Source organism: Papilio machaon, chromosome 29, assembly GCF_912999745.1.
Source record: "Papilio machaon chromosome 29, ilPapMach1.1, whole genome shotgun sequence".
NCBI classification, from domain to species: Eukaryota; Metazoa; Arthropoda; class Insecta; order Lepidoptera; family Papilionidae; genus Papilio; species Papilio machaon.
Window position 1 is genome coordinate 1,706,157 of NC_060014.1, and position 16,464 is coordinate 1,722,620.

The 16,464-nt window shown below is 35.8% G+C and overlaps 1 pseudogene; it reads left to right on the top strand.

Annotated features, from left to right (window-relative positions):
• The first annotated feature begins 543 nt into the window (after nucleotides 1–543).
• On the top strand, nucleotides 544–11,719 carry LOC123722713 (annotated as a pseudogene).
• Nucleotides 11,720–16,464: the final 4,745 nt, after the last annotated feature.

Here is a 16,464-nt window from a genome sequence, read left to right on the forward strand (position 1 = left end):
AAAAATTGTCAATTCCAGAACATGTCAATGTCTATGGTATGCGTACATCAGAATATATAATTCCAACATTAATAAATAATTTACCTTCTGAAATTAAAAATAACATAAACTACAAAAATTTAAAAAACATACTTAAAGACTACTATCTTAAATCCTGAGCGTTATATAATTATTACCCGTTGTGCACCCTGTATATGACGGTATGAGCGATCTCACTTAGTTGCTGTTTCAAAAATTAATCTAAACTTACCTTCAGTTATATTTCATAGCGTAATACCAAAGTGTCTGGACAAACCCACGATGGGTTTATAGACACTTTTAATATAACTTTGTATTTGGTACCCTGTTTAATATAAATAAATAAATAAAAAAATAATGAAAAAGGAGCAGTACAAAGAGATACTGGAGCGAAACGCTGTTCCTTCCGGGCTACGTTTGACTGGAGATGGATTCATTTTCCAACAAGATAATGATCCAAAACATAGTTCTAAACTATGCAGGGGATATTTAGAGCACAAAGAGACGGAAGGAGTTTTGAAAAACATGGAGTGGCCCCCTCAGAGTCCGGATCTCAATCCGATAGAGCTTCTGTGGGAGGAGATGGACAGAAACGTCCGTAGTCATTGTCCGACGTCAAAAGAAGACCCCTGGAGGACTTTACAAGAGAGTTGGAACAATGTTTCACAAGAAACTATCAATAAACTAATAGCCCGGTTACCAAGATTGGTCAAAAAAGTTATAAAAAGTAAGGGAAGATTTTTCGACGAAAAGTTGGTTTAAATAATATATTTTTTTTTATTAATAATAATGGCAATTATTGTAGTTTTTAAATTATTTTATGTTACATAAAAAGTTCCCTATTTAATAAGGTAAATAAATAATTTGTAGAGCACTAACTTTTGGAGTTTTATTCAATATTGTAATTTTTTCAAGGTGGTCTCAAACTTTTGTCCGGCAATGTATGCAGTTCTGTGCGAAGCAGGTTGGGAGATAAGACTATAGATAAAATTTGTTTTCTAAGGTCTTACTTTCAGAGAATTCAAAAAAAAGAAGTAGTCTCTTATCGTCAGACTTTAAACTGCTTTATTATTAAGGATTAACGAGCGGAGAGAAGATTATTTCAAAGCTTTTTTTGTTTGATACAAAAATACAATTGAAAATTAAAATAGTGTTATTGTTACGATCCTTTTTTAAAAGAATTAAGTTAATTTTAAAAGAATTTGTGAGACTGATTGCTACTGATTAGCCGTCCTATCATTAAACATAAGCGTAATTAATAAGATAGTGCTTACTTAGAAACATTATCTTAAATGTTATATGAATATAAGGTTATATGTTTGTTATTTAATTTTATGTTGATTATTTTGATCTCAAATTATTAAAAAACCAAACCAAATTAATATATCACCAAATGAGTGGAAGATTTCAAAGATTATCGTAAGAAGTACAAATTAATAAAAAAAGTCTTAAAATGTCGTCTTTTTATTTTCGTTCCACGTTTTGCTGGATTCAGGTCAATCCAGCAAAAAATCCGCTGGATTGAAAACGCCGCTGGATTGCAATCCCTAGTAGGGAGGCGGTCGGGGTCAGACGGTTGGACCGGTAGCACATGGTGGTACGTAGGCGAGCCAAATATAATGGACGAATACTACAAGTGGTATATAAGCAAAGAATCATCTTATATCACAAGTAATGGATGCTATATATAAACTGTAGCTTAACAAACAATCTGTTATTGAAAAGGATTGTGTAAACTTTAAGAAATCACCTAAAGAACGTATAACATGTTCTTATCTCAAAACAAGGTTAGAATCACTGGAGAAAACATGGTGAGAGTTTTTATCTACTCATGATAAAATAATCAGGTTACTCCCACAAACAAGGGTGACGCTTATTTCACAGATGATATCTACTATGTTGTCATTGAAGATACTGTTACGAACGTACAAAGTCACGTGAAACCCTTTACTCAACACTAGATGGCGTTAGAGGTACTTTTGTGGAACTATAAAATTGGAAGTATCTCGAAAACCGCGTCGCACGAGCGTGAAAAATGAGTCATCTTTCCGGAATCGTCCAAACCGGTCGATGACGTTCGCGCCTTTCGAAAACGTTCCAGAAAGGAACTTTCTGGAATGGTCTGGGACTCGACTCGGCCTATATAAATAGCCGCAGGGAGGCGAGCGAGTCAGTTCAGTTTGAGCTACCTTCGAGGCGACTTCGAAGCGACAACCAGCGATACAAAGGAAACCTACTACTTGGCTACGACCTAGGACATCGTTAGTGCTTAGTGTTTGGACCTAGTGCTTTGTGTTGGACCTAGTGTTAGTCAATAGTCTTCAAAAGAGTCAGCAGGTTTTTCTCTCCAAAACCTTCGAACCCTAGCACGTAACATGGCAGGTTAGCCAAAATAAATAAAAATGGTAAGTTTTTTATGATGCTAATATCATATTTATTCAAACCTGAAGCCTTAGGGCTGAGCACGTTGATTGACCCCTTCGCTGTTCCACAGGGTGAGGTGGGAAATCACGAGCGAATTGGTTTATAAGTCCTTTAAAATTAAAATTAAATTTGTAGCAGCCGCCGTGGTATATATGGTAAAATAATTTAAATTTATTCGGTGTTTTAGTTGTTAGATTTATCCTAATGGCTGTCTTGTGTTTTTCAGATGGGTTTTTTCGTTTTCGATTTCGATTTAAATTTTACTACATAATAGAAATTATGAGTTAAAGCATTTACATTACTAGACATGCTTCTTTGAAGTCACAGTATTTAGTTCCATGAAACTTATTCCGCAGTCCATGCAAAGAGCTTAGGATGAAATAAGGTACAACCTTCCTTATCATCACTACAAATCAACATCCAGGTCAGTGTCACCAAATTCCTGAGTAGGATCTGTCCAGTGGATGCTCGGGCTGTTATCTGGAGGTTTCCCTCCGAGCCGCCACTGCACAGGTATATGACTGATCGAGCATTGAACTTGTTGTGTTGTTTATAAGTATTTTGTTTAAAATTGTCTAACTTAAAGGCACAATATTGTCAAAAAATTAATAATAAGTGGGTAAAACAAAATTGATCAAGACACGCGAACTAGTAACGCGACCCTGAGTATAAATATTATCCTTTACTATCTCCAATAAACATTTTTAATTAAAAAGCCTTAAGCTAGATAACCTGTTAATATCATTTCTATAAAATTAATAAATACTATCATTTGGGTAATTCTTATTGTTTATATATGTTTCTATTCTTACTGTAACATAATAATTTGTGTAATTAAATGTGTTAGTTATATGATAAAAAAATAATAATAATATTGTTGTGAGATCATATAGGCATTTTATTCCCCTTATTAGTGATGTAACGAATGTTGGATTTTTCACATTCGCGAATGCGAATGCGAATATTCATCTTCAATATTCGCGAATGCGAATGTTAAATTTCAAATAAACCGCGCGCAAAATGTTTGACATTTCGTGTCGGCCATGTTTAAATTGAACATAGCCGAGCCGATACAGGTTGAATGAACGAAGTTAGTCACAGAAAGTTCATTCGAAAAGTATTGTTTTGATTTGAGGTTAGTTTGGTGTTATTGCATTTCCCAAATTTAACTGATATTCAAGTGACAAAGTGGTATAAAAACATGAGTAAAGCACGTGTTAGCGAAGTTTGGACTTATTTCACAATATATGATGCTGAAAATGTAAATTGCAAGTTGTGTGATAAAAAGTACTCGCGCAAAGGCAGGACCACTAGTGCTATGCGAAATCACCTAGAAACTAAACACAAAAATGAATATGACGAATTGAAAAGAAGAGAGCATGAAAAGCGAGGTGCTGCTAAAATAAATTCTTTGGCGTCCTCTTCGCGACAATGTACCAAAACCGACCTTAAGCAAATATCTTTAGGTGATTGCATCGAAAAAAATAAAAAATGGGATAACAACAACACCAAGTCTTTGGAGCTAGATAATTTAATTGGCGAAATGATTGCACTGGAGGACTTACCATTTAGTTTTGTGGAATGCCTTGGATTTGTGAGATTGATTAACCAAGTGTGCCCCTCGTATAATTTAAAATCTCGGCAATATTTTACTTCGTTTATATTTTACTTATCCGACGCTTTACAAAAAAGGTAGGCACTGAGGGTACCCTTGCAAATCGTCAGCATAACTTTTCTATCAAATGTTTTGCCAGACTGTTCAATACTATTTTCATATAGGGTTTTTGAATAGGTCCTACCACTGTTGCAATGTTTAATAACAAGCAGAAAGGTTCTATCTGTGCCGGTGAACATCTCTTTAAAGATTGTAACAACCCTAATTCATTAAATTGTATTAACTATGGCGGGCCACATCATGCTATTTCTCATTAAAAAATACTGAATAATGTAGTTAAAATCTAGATTTTTCATTGCACGTCAACTTTTCCATCGTCTTATCTCTCAATTAACTCCGAGGAAACTCTATAGACGATACGTAATCATGCTATCCACAATTTCACCGTAGTGATACCCTTGCCTTGACTCGCAGTCAATATTCAGGCTAGTTATTGAGCGTCAACTTTTCCAACGTGTTATCTCTCAGTTACCACAAGCGCCTTCCACCTCTGAAGGATACGCTTTTACAGAATATTACGCCGAAGTATATTCTTAGGTGGAGACATAAGGAAATAATAAACACAATTTCACCAGCTTGGTTTCCACCCATTGCTATTGATCCTACAGTTGAAAGCACAGTAGATTATTATAAGAGATACCTGCCTAAACAATTATTTCAGTTTATGGCTGAAATGACAAACTTATACTAAGCGACAAAGAAATGAACAAAAAACCGCGAGGCTTTGCTCAAGAAATGACTAGCTATGATGAAGATGTAACTGTGGTCAAATGGTTGGATAATAAGATTACCCATTTAGCATCTAATTTTGTTGGAATTGCTGAAAAAGATTTAGTGAAGAGGTGGTGTAAAAAAGATAAGCACATTATTGAAGTGGAACGTCTCGAAGTTGTAATGAAGTACAATCATGCGATGGGAGGAGTAGATTTACTAGATCAACTCGAGGACGTTTATAAAATTAAAAAAAATGGACCTTACGTATGCTATTCCATGCATCAGATTTAGCAGTAGTTCAAGCATACCGAGAATACCAAGTCGACAACGAGGCGCTTGGCATACCTAAAAACAAACATCTGACATTGCTTTACTTTCGGCGTCGGTTGGCTGAAAGTCTGGTGTTGCAAAATAAAATTTCGGTGGGTAAAAGAAGCCGTCCAAGTGTCAGTAGCCCAACTCTTCAAATTGTACCTAGGAGACCAGGAGAGACATGCCCAAAAACTGAAATATCTCGAGACAGTTTTGGGCATACAAACTTTGTTATTATCAGGCCAACAATCAGTACATCGCCATGTATACAGACAAAAATTGAAATCTATGATTGATATAATCGTTAAATATTAAATTTTTGGTAATACACGATGCTGGCTGTATTCTATTGAGTGGCAAAAGCGAGGTTTACCACATGCTCACATTATGATTTGGCTTGAAAATAATTCATCCAGAAGAAATAGATCAAATAATTTCTGCTGAAAGTCCGGATTCATTAACTGAACTGACCCAGAGTTGTTTGAGGTTGTTACCAGTCAAATGATCCATGGACCATGTGGTACTTTTGACATTACGTCGCCATGTATGGAGAATGGAAAATGTAAGAAACGTTTCCCAAAACCATTTACGAATGATACTATTACGGATATCGATGGTTGTCCATTGTTTCGCCGTAGACACACTAACCATGGTGGCCGCACATTTTATATGCAAATGTAAAATCCTACAAATCAAGTTGATCTCATCTTACAAATCCAATAAGTTTGTCAAATGTTGATCTGGAATCTCTTCATTTGGCTGCACACAAATTAGATCATTTAAATAATGAAATACGTGAACGTGAAAACCAGTCACACATTATAAAATATAGCAATTATTATTCTGGAATAACTTATGTATTATAAGTCATAGTAATTTGTTTTGCTGCTTATAAAATTTATAAATGTTTTTGTTCCAGTAAACCATCCTATTGTTGTACATTTTTAATCAATGTTACAACTCAAAGAAAAACAAAAGAAATAATAATGTCAATACATCTCTTGAACTTACTGGATTTCTGAAGATTCCGATTATGATAAAAAATCTGTAAAAAGCCCACCAAACATAGAAATTAGAAAAGCTAATGATATTTTCAGAAATATTGATAAATCTAATGATTTAAGCAATTTTTAATTTTTAATCATTTCACTTCATTCTTATATTACTTTTTAATTTTAGTTTATATTTTAGGGTTTCAATTTTCGACGCTTTGTTACACAAGGCTTGATGACAATGAAATATGCTAGTCAGAAAAGAAACACTTCTACTATTAATATTGCGGAAGGCGGCCCTTTCAAAAGACGCAAATCTGACTATTCCACTATAAAAGACGTACACTTGGGTAACGGAGGCATCCGTTGGCCTAAGTTCGTAGAAAACAGGGGAAGGTGTGACGTTTATAATTTGAAGAAGATTCAGTCGAAACCTCCATAGTAAATGTTCGCATTACAACGTGTTTTTGAGTGAAAATGAAAAAAAAAATTGTTTTGTTGAATACCACGAGGTGAATCTGTAATTAAAAACCTAGTAATTTAATTATTAATAAGTCATGATTGGATCTCATTACTGTTGTCTCTATCAAAGTACGAAGTTCCTGACGGTACTTTAAAGTCTATCATAGAAATATTACTTCTAGGTATAATAAAAATCTAAAAAAATCTGTGCGTTTCCTTTTACCCAAAAAAGTTCTAAGCGGAAATTCGCTTAAAACACTACGCCGGGAGGAAAGGGTTAAATAAACATCAAAAACGTACAGCGGTTGTCAAATGAGACCATGACGTCGGTAGTAGATCTCATACGAGAAAATGTCACTGCACTGCTCTTCTCAACTGAAAATGCCATGATTACCTAACCAGTCATGGAGATATTCTGATGCCCTAAGCCCAGGCTACGATAGAGAAGCCCAGGCTACGATAGAGAAGCCCACCGTCGTATTGTAGATACTCCAGCCTCTACCACCCCCAATGGATGCGCTCTGTTATCCCCAACCCCCTCAACAAGAAAATCTACTAGAATTTCTCTTGTCCACCCTCAACAACATTTCGTAAATGAATGAAGTGGCCCTACCGAACAACGTCTATAAAACTGACTCAGCTAATTTCCATTTTCAAAAATGCTCCCAACAATCCTACGGTGGAATTGCCGCAGCATTAGATTAAAAAAAGCTGAAGTGATTTTTCTCTTCCGCGATTTGTAAATGAAAAATAAAAGAAGTTGAAAATTTACACACGGAGTTTCACTTCTAACAGACGGTGGTTTAACAATTGCAGAATTACATAGGAATTATATTGAAGTTCGGAAACAAAATATTTTCGTATCTCGGTTAACTCAATAATGTTTCAACTTGTTTGTGTATAAGTTTTGTCACTACCTGCATTGTATAAAGAAAAAAAAAACACTGTAAGTGAGTTGAAATTCTTATTAAGGAAATAAAGATTTCTTAAACCGTAATCCGTAAATAATAACCTTGCTGTTAATTACGATGTCTATCAGCGCATTTTTAACCATCATTTTAATATTGGCTTTTTTAGGCCGAAGAAACACCTATGTGACCAATGCGTTGCTTACAGTTATGAGCCTCGAGTATGGAGTTTAAAAAAAAAAACTATATTTCATTATTGGACAACCGTCTAGATAGATAGGATGCTGGGATGAGACTGACTGGGTCGGGTAGCGATCAGAAGTGTATAAAGTTTATAAGAATGCTGGATGATCAGGAAGATAGCTAAGGTATGCATTATAGAGTGCAGTCAACCTTAAATTCATGCCTTGTTAATTGTAATAATGCTAACAAGCTAGCTCCAGAAAATCAGAAAGACATATTATTCAAATACATTTTATGCCAACTCCAAGGCAAAGCGCAAATAGCGTGCTCTGTCAATGAGTTTACAAATTGGGTCCAACTAAAAGAATTCCTAAAAACTCAGTTTACTGAACGCAAACATTATGCCCACTTGCACTTATGGAGCTGCAAGAATGTAAACAGAGCATAAACGAACCTGTGAGCCAGTACGCTCTAAGAATAGAAGCATGCCTTTCACAACTTTTAACGGAAATCTCAATTTCACACGAACACAAAACTCGAGAAATGATGCACCGCTACAATAAGGGTTGTCAGGTCGCCAAACCTACGAGCCGGACAGACCAGCCAGTATGGCCAGGCATTTGGGTGGAAAGGTCGGCCTATATTATTTAGGATTTTTTCTCAGTATTAATAGGTACACTATCGTTTGGGAAGATTATTTTGCCTCCATTGCACATCAAATTGGGACTTATAAAGCAATATGTTAAGGCATTAGATAAAACTAGTCCGTGTTTTGTATGTCTTTCAAGAAAATTTCCTGGTTTAAGTAATGAAAAACTAAAAGCTGGTATTTTTGATGGCCCACAGATAAGACTTTTAATGAAAGACAACGATTTCATACATTCAATGAATAATTTAGAAGCAGCGGCTTGGAAATCTTTTGTTGCTGTTGTAAAAAAATTCTTAGGAAATCAGAAGGCCAAAAATTACAAAGAGTTAGTTCAAAACCTCTTAATTAGCTTTAAAAATGTTGGATGTAACATGAGCATAAAAGTACACTATCTGGACAATCATTTAGACAAGTTTCCTGAAAATCTTGGAGCGTATAGCGAAGAACAAGGAGAACGTTTTCATCAAGATTTAAAGGGGATGGAAGATAGATACCAAGGTCGCTGGGATGAGCATATAATGGTCTTTTAGCACATGTTTTCGTTCTGTTATAACCCTTCCCAGTATGAACATATCGCTAAATCAGCAGTATATTGAAGACGAAGTCCTCCATTGTCGCAATTATTGTTGCAATATTTTTCCACTGCCATCAGCAGATGTAGCTTTCCTTATAAATCATTAATACAATAAATTCAGTCTTTTGCTGCACGAGGTGACAACCAGATTCGGAGATCATCTAAGTATTTCAATTAAAAAAAGTGTGTGGAAAAGATATTGTTTTTTTTTTAAAAAAAAAAAAAAAAAAAAGAACTCCAGCGCCGCCCGCAAAACAATTGGTGTCAGAAGCGGGATGTCGGTGAGTCTTAACATTTAAGGCCTTGTCATCTGAACCCCGGCTCCGGCACTGGAAGATTTGACAATAAGTCTTGACTAGTTCAAGCCTGAATCTTGCTATCCATCATCACACTACCTAGGACGACGGTCAGCCTCCGCTATACAGCGTGAGCCCGCTGCAGGCTACTTAGCGACTCGACTTTGCCAACCCATCACCCCTCATGAATCCACATCTTCTAATCGTCATCATACAGTGAGTGAATCAAAATTATTTTTTATTGTTTGCTATAACAATAGAGTATTGTATACAAATTTGTTATTTCCGAATTAGATGGGAAGGCAAAAATAGCGTGCAGTCTCAAATCATTCAATACGTGGTCCGAAATAAAATTGTTTTTCCGAAGTACGTTTGACGAGAAAAAACACTACACATTTATTGCTAGATCTACTAAATTGCAAACAAACTAGCTCAGAAGATGTTACAAAATACTCTCTGATGCTAGAATCCATTTTAACTCGAATACAGTCCTAGTACTATACATTATAGTTGCAAAAATGAAAACGAACTTGCAGGTCGAATAGGGGCTATGGAGGATCTCGCACTTAACACCTTCCTTTTAGGATTAAATCCATCAATCTCAACTATTGTTAGGTGTAACAACCTGTCTGTCCTCAACGAGGCAGCACAGTATGCCATTGAAGAAGAAAAGTTTTATAATTTATAAAAAACAAACATAATGAGGTATCAAAAACAATGACATATCTGTAATAAGTCAGGTCATAATCCCTCAGAATGTTTTAAAAATAAAAAAAATAATATAAATAAACCGCAAAGATTCTTTCACGTTAATTTAAATCACAACCCTAAGTATTAAAAGCGTGGCTCATATCCCAATGTTAATTCCAATATTAAGTCGTGTAATTATTGCAAAAACTTAGGTCACACGATCGCGGAATGTCGCAAGCGACAATTCAACGAACAGCGTCGCGAAAATGCATCGGTTACGAAATCAAAACAATGCACATCGCATGAATCAAACATTAGGGCAGGAATACACTTGTGCGATTTTAATAAATCAAATCAAGAAAATTTAAAATAAACACGATTTCTGACTCGTGTCCTAAGAAATCGTATACCAGGTATATCGGTATGAAGTGAGCGTTAAGATACAAATGTCTCGATAGGGAACATTTGCTTAGAACGAGCCTTGTCGAATTTTGTACCAGAAAGTGATGATTTGCGGAAAGCATTAATTTTTTGTTTTCATTTGAAGAAAAGCGCTGCAGAGTCGCATCGAATGCTTGTCGAGGCATATAGTGATCATGCTCTATCAGAAGCAACATGCAAAAGATGGTTTCAACGGTTCAGAAATAATGATTTTGATGTGAGAAATGAAGAACGTGGAAGACCACCAAAAAAGTTTGAAAACGCCGAATTGCAAACGATATTGGATGGAGATGACACTTTGAATCAAAAGCAAATGGCAGAAATGTAAAATATTGCACAACCAACAATTTCTAACCGTTTAAAAGCTATGGGAAAGATCCAAAAGTGTGAAAAATGGGTGTCACATGAATTGAATGAAAGACAGATGGGAAACCGAAAAAAACACTTGTGAAATTTTGCTTCAAAGACAAGAAAGAAAATCGGTTTTGCATCGGATTGTTACTGGCGATGAAAAATGCAACACAAAGCAAAACCGGTTCAGGATACAATCAAAACACTTGACTGGGAGCTGCTACCCCACCCGCCGTATTAGATGAAGACTTTCGGAAGAGTTACCGCTTCAATTAATCTACTGCGACTTACTTAATTAACCTGGTAGGTGATGATCTTAACTTAGATCGTAGAGGCTCTGGTACATCACTTGAAATCCAAGTAATAACGGCCATAATATGTTGAGGTCGTCGATAAGTAAGTTTTTTACAATCTGAACATAATATTATGTTACAAAATCAGTTACGAAATTATTGTAGGAAATGAAACCTTTTGTAAATCCTATATTTCCATTATAGTTTCGAGACGCTGGAGACCACCATGGATTATCTCAAGCAACCAACAGTCGTATTGTGCACATGCACTTGCAAGACACTCAGCTTATTTTATTAAAATGTCCAGTACTTTTGCTGAAGAAGAGCGTATGATGAGAGAATTTTATAGAATTCGAAGTTTCCAAACTGTTATTGGTTGTATTGTTTGTACACACATCAAAATCTCATCGCAAATGTGGAGGTTATGCAGCTCAATATTATATAAATAGAAAAGGATTTTACTCATTTCATGGGTATGGCGCTCCTGGGACAGTAAGAAGCAAATGTCCCACATGTATTGCTGCAAGGACTGGCCAAATCAAACCAGAGAATTTGAGCTTCTACGCAATAAATGTCAACCAGGATAGTCGGCAAAAGACCGTAAAAGGTATTGGCATCGGCAGTATTTCGGGCACCGCTTACTTAGATTCATGCACCAATACCAGTGTCGCATCGTACAAGTTGTACGTCTGCTTAAAACAGGCTGGATACCAATTTGCCGAGCAAAGAGCACAGTCACTGGCCGACGGTATCAAGCGGAAGCAGATAATTTACTCAGAGAAGGTACCGGCTGGTATTTGTAGACGAATCATACCAACAACATTTATTGTTTTACCGAAATCACGAGAAAACCGTACCTTACTAGGAGTTGGATTCATACAAGATGCTGAAATGGTTTTGAACATTCCCCAATTAACGTGGCACTTTATTGACGACCCAGACATGATATATGAACTACAGGAGGAAGATGCTATAGAAACGACAATGACACATATAGATGCTGTTAAGTAGATACTGAGCGAAATGAGGCCGCCAGTGGAACTATCACCTTTGGGAAGACCCAATAAAATAAGGAGGAAGAACTCCAAATACACCGAATACACCGGTAACATCAACCGAAGCAGTATTAGTACCAACGTGCCTGATAAGAGCCCGCTTAATATGAAACAAGTAGTAGAACCTACTTTACCAGAAGCAAGTGCTTGTACAGAGTTTCACCTGACTCCTATTGACTTTGTGTCCTCAACTAAACGTACTGTTATGAACAATCGACAGTAGGGCATAACTGCCACACTTGCAGAAACCCCCTAACCGTCACTAAACGTCATTGACGTCAAGAAGTGTATAAATTGTCCGACTCGCGGATATACTTAGAGCATTCCATCCAGAGCAGTGCATTTATAGCATTCGATTTAGAGCAGTAATGTAAATGTGTTTCCAATAAAGTAGTTTAGCAAAGTGTAATCATTCGTTTTTTTTAAAAAAGGACCCACGGACGCCATCCTTACAGTACCAAGCTACTGTTTGACGGACATTCGCCAATCTGGGACCGCCTATACAAAGATGCTCAGATTAGTGTTCACACTGCAGAAGTGCACTTATCTCCTAACTCCCGGTTACTCTTCAACAGAAGAAGCAGTGAAGATGATGTGGAGATCAATTCCGTTGCCACAGACGACATACAGCGCTTGGTTTTGTTAACCAAAGAGAGAGCGTTTCATCAAGATGTTGCAGAAGCATATGTAACGCAATCTTCTTTTTTCGCAAGTTTTATACAGTGAAAATTCATTAATTAACAGTATTAATTTTTGTATAGTCAAGTACCGAGGTACTAATAATACACCCGTTTAAATTTAGCGCAAAAAAAACCATTCGCAATTATCTACACAGAAACGGTGGCCATAATATTACACCAGTTAAAAAAATTGCATTAACAGTAGAGCATCGCACCGCAAGACTACGTTTCGCTAAAGAGTTTAGAGATTTCGATTTTTCAAACGCCATATTTTCTCGACATAGAATTTACGGCGAGCAAATAATACAAGGTATGCCCCTCAAAATGAAATTTCAAATACCCAGTCATTTAAACAATTATTATAGGTCCTGAGTGCATGTTTTGGAGCTGTATTATAAGTTATCGGAACCATATGTGTTCACGCATCGAGCGCGTGAACAGCGGTGGCCGGAGGCGCGGCGAGCGGGGTGATGCACCGGGAGATCGGGCTGGCCGCCGCGGCGCCCGCGCAGTGAGCCGGCAGAATTAATTAGTTGCACATCGTCGTTTAATTAAGTCACGTTATAATTTTTTTTGTAAAATCTTTTTAATATTATATTATTCGATAAGCATATACCGGCTTTCATTAACAATATGTGATTTAGGTGGTGCCAATGTACCTATTTTAATTATATGGGACATGAAATTGTCACAATTTTGGACCCACCGCACCTACTTAAAGCCGCATTCACATTTGCCTGACGTGTCGTGTCGTGATGCTTTCTGTCGTGATGGCTACTGTTCACATCTATATGACGCGTTATGACGCATTTTTAATCAGTTTCGTTATAGCTCTCAGAGAGTTTACACATTCGCAATGTTTTTTCATGAATCATACGATTCAGATTATGAAGAAGATATGCAGTTATTGGCACTGGCAACACTTCTAATAAAACAAAGAAAGAGAAGAAGATATTGGATACATCCAGTAAATACAAAAAGAGAGACTAAAGGCGAGTTACATTGTCTCGTTAAAGAGCTTGAGAGTGATGCTGAAAAATTTCATCAGTATTTTAGAATGTCTAACTTCTGACGCGTCACAACACAACACGTGCGCGTGCACACTAGTCCGACCCGCTGTGTCGTGTCGCTGCGCCGTCCCCCGCACCTCACCCAACTGACGCGGACCGGGATCGCTACTGACGCGACACGACACAAGCCATCACGACACACTGCGTCAGAGAAGTGTGCACGCAACCATATTAATTATATGAGACCGATACCTTTCTGACGCATCACGACACAACACGTCAGGCAAATGTGAACGCGGCTTAAGAGTATTGTTCACACGATACCCTTAAACATTTAATTCAAATTCAAATTCATTTATTACATATTTTTACAAAAATCATACAATTTTCACAAAAATATATACCATGCAGAAACACATAGATTTATCATAAGTCAACCACACAAAAATTCCTCTACGCTATAGATACCACTTCCAAGCAATAAATTATACAATCCCCGTTTAAATTGTCTGGCATTTAACATCTTCAGGTCATTTGGTACCTTGTTATAAATTTGTATACACATAAACAAACAGCTATTAGTATATTTAGTAAGTCTAGGATTATCTTGTAGTACTAATCTAAAATGGTCACGCCGGTTGCGAACAGTAAATAATTCTTTATGCTTCCGTACAAACATACATATCTCATAAATATAAAGTGCTGGCAGTGGTAGTAAACCTAGGTTTTTGAACGCGGGTCGGCACGAATCTTGTGGGTGCAGACCACACATCGCTCTAATACATTTTTTTTTGTGCTACAAATGCTCTATTTCGATCAGTGCTGTTTCCCCACATTATTAATCCATACCGCAATATTGACGCAACATATGCATGATAACACATGAGAGCTGTTTTTATGTTTGTTATATTTTTTTTTTGTTTTAGCGCATATACGAACTTATTCATTTTTATAGCTACATCATTAACGTGTAACTTCCAATTTATATCTTCATCTATGGTTACTCCTAATAATTTTGTATGCGTAACTGCTTTTACTTTTGGTATATTTAGTTTAAAATTATGTTTATTGTTATTACTTTTATTAAATTGTATATATACAGATTTACTAAGATTAATTTTTAGATTATTATTGTCAAGCCATTTTATTAAATTATCTATTGTCATATTTATATTAGTCTCGTGGTCCTTTATTGTGTCGTGTTTTTTATTAGAAGTTACTATAATTGAAATGTCATCGGCAAACAATACACATTTGTGATTAGTAATATTTATAATGTCATTTATATATAAAAGAAACAAAATAGGGCCAAGTACGCTTCCCTGTGGGACGCCACATTTATTATGTCTATATCTAGATGAGTACGGTACAAGGTCCCTGTTTCCATTTATTTTCGTGATAATAACTTTTTGTTGCCTATTGCTAAGATAAGAGGATATCCACTGGAGAGGGGGTCCTCTAACACCAACTTTTTCTAATTTTTGTAGTAAAAAATCATGTGACACTAGGTCAAACGCTTTAGATAAGTCAACAAATAAGCCTGTAGTCAAATAGTTATTATTAAGGTTTGATATTATTAATTTTATGAGTGTATAAATAGCGAGGGTAGTTAATTTGCCTTTTTGAAAGCCAAATTGTTCGTTACTCACTATGTTATTTTTATTGCAGAAATCTATAAGTCGCTTATACATACACTTTTCATATATTTTGGATATAATCGGAATCAAAGTTATTGGTCGGTAATTGTTAACATCACACTTCTCGCCTTTTTTAAATATGGGTTTAATAATTGATAGTTTAAGTGCATCTGGAAAAATTCCGCAGGCGAAAGATAAATTTATTAGATGTGTTAAAATTTTAGTTATATCGTCAACGCATTTTTTTAAAATGTTTGTGTTAATTTCATCGTAACCTTCAGAACTTGTGTTTTTTAGTAATAGTATCTCATTTCTAACTTCACTCTCCGTCATAGGTCTAAGAAACATCGAATTAACATTTTTACTGCTGCAAAGCAATGCTTCTTTTGTGTCATGTGGTGTTTCATGTATCGAGTCTATATAGTGATTGTTAAAGGCCGTAGCTATTTCTTGAGGATCCGTGACAATTTTATTATTAACTATGACCTCTTCTATAGTATTTTTGGTATTTGGATTATTTATTTCATTTTTAATAACGGCCCAGATGGCTTTATTTTTATTTTTATTTTCAGAAATATACTTTATGTTGGCAATCTTTTTCGATTTGTAAATACATTTTTTTAAAAGACCTGAGTAGACTTTGTATTTTGCTTTATAAGTATTGTTTTTATTTTTATAATATTGGTATCTCAATATTCGTTTATTTTTGCAACTTATTTTAAGACCTTTACTTATCCAATTTTGATTCTTTTTAGCATTAAGATCTATCTTTATACGTAATTTTGGAAAGCAGAGATTATAGAAGACACGGAAGAGGTCATGAAACTTACGAAACGCCGCGTTAGCGTCATTTTCCGCGTATACATCGGACCAGGATAAGTTTTGAAGGCATTCTTTAAACCTTCTAACATTGTCTAGACTATAATCTCTTTTATATAAAAAATATATGGTACGTTTTTGAGCTAGGCGATTCAATGGGAAGCTTAACAGCTGCGCTGTGTCATGATCAGATAGATGAAGTGGTAAAACCATAGCCGTCGCATTTGGGATGTTACTTAAAATATGATCAATGCAAGATGCTTTACGTGTGGGCACATTGA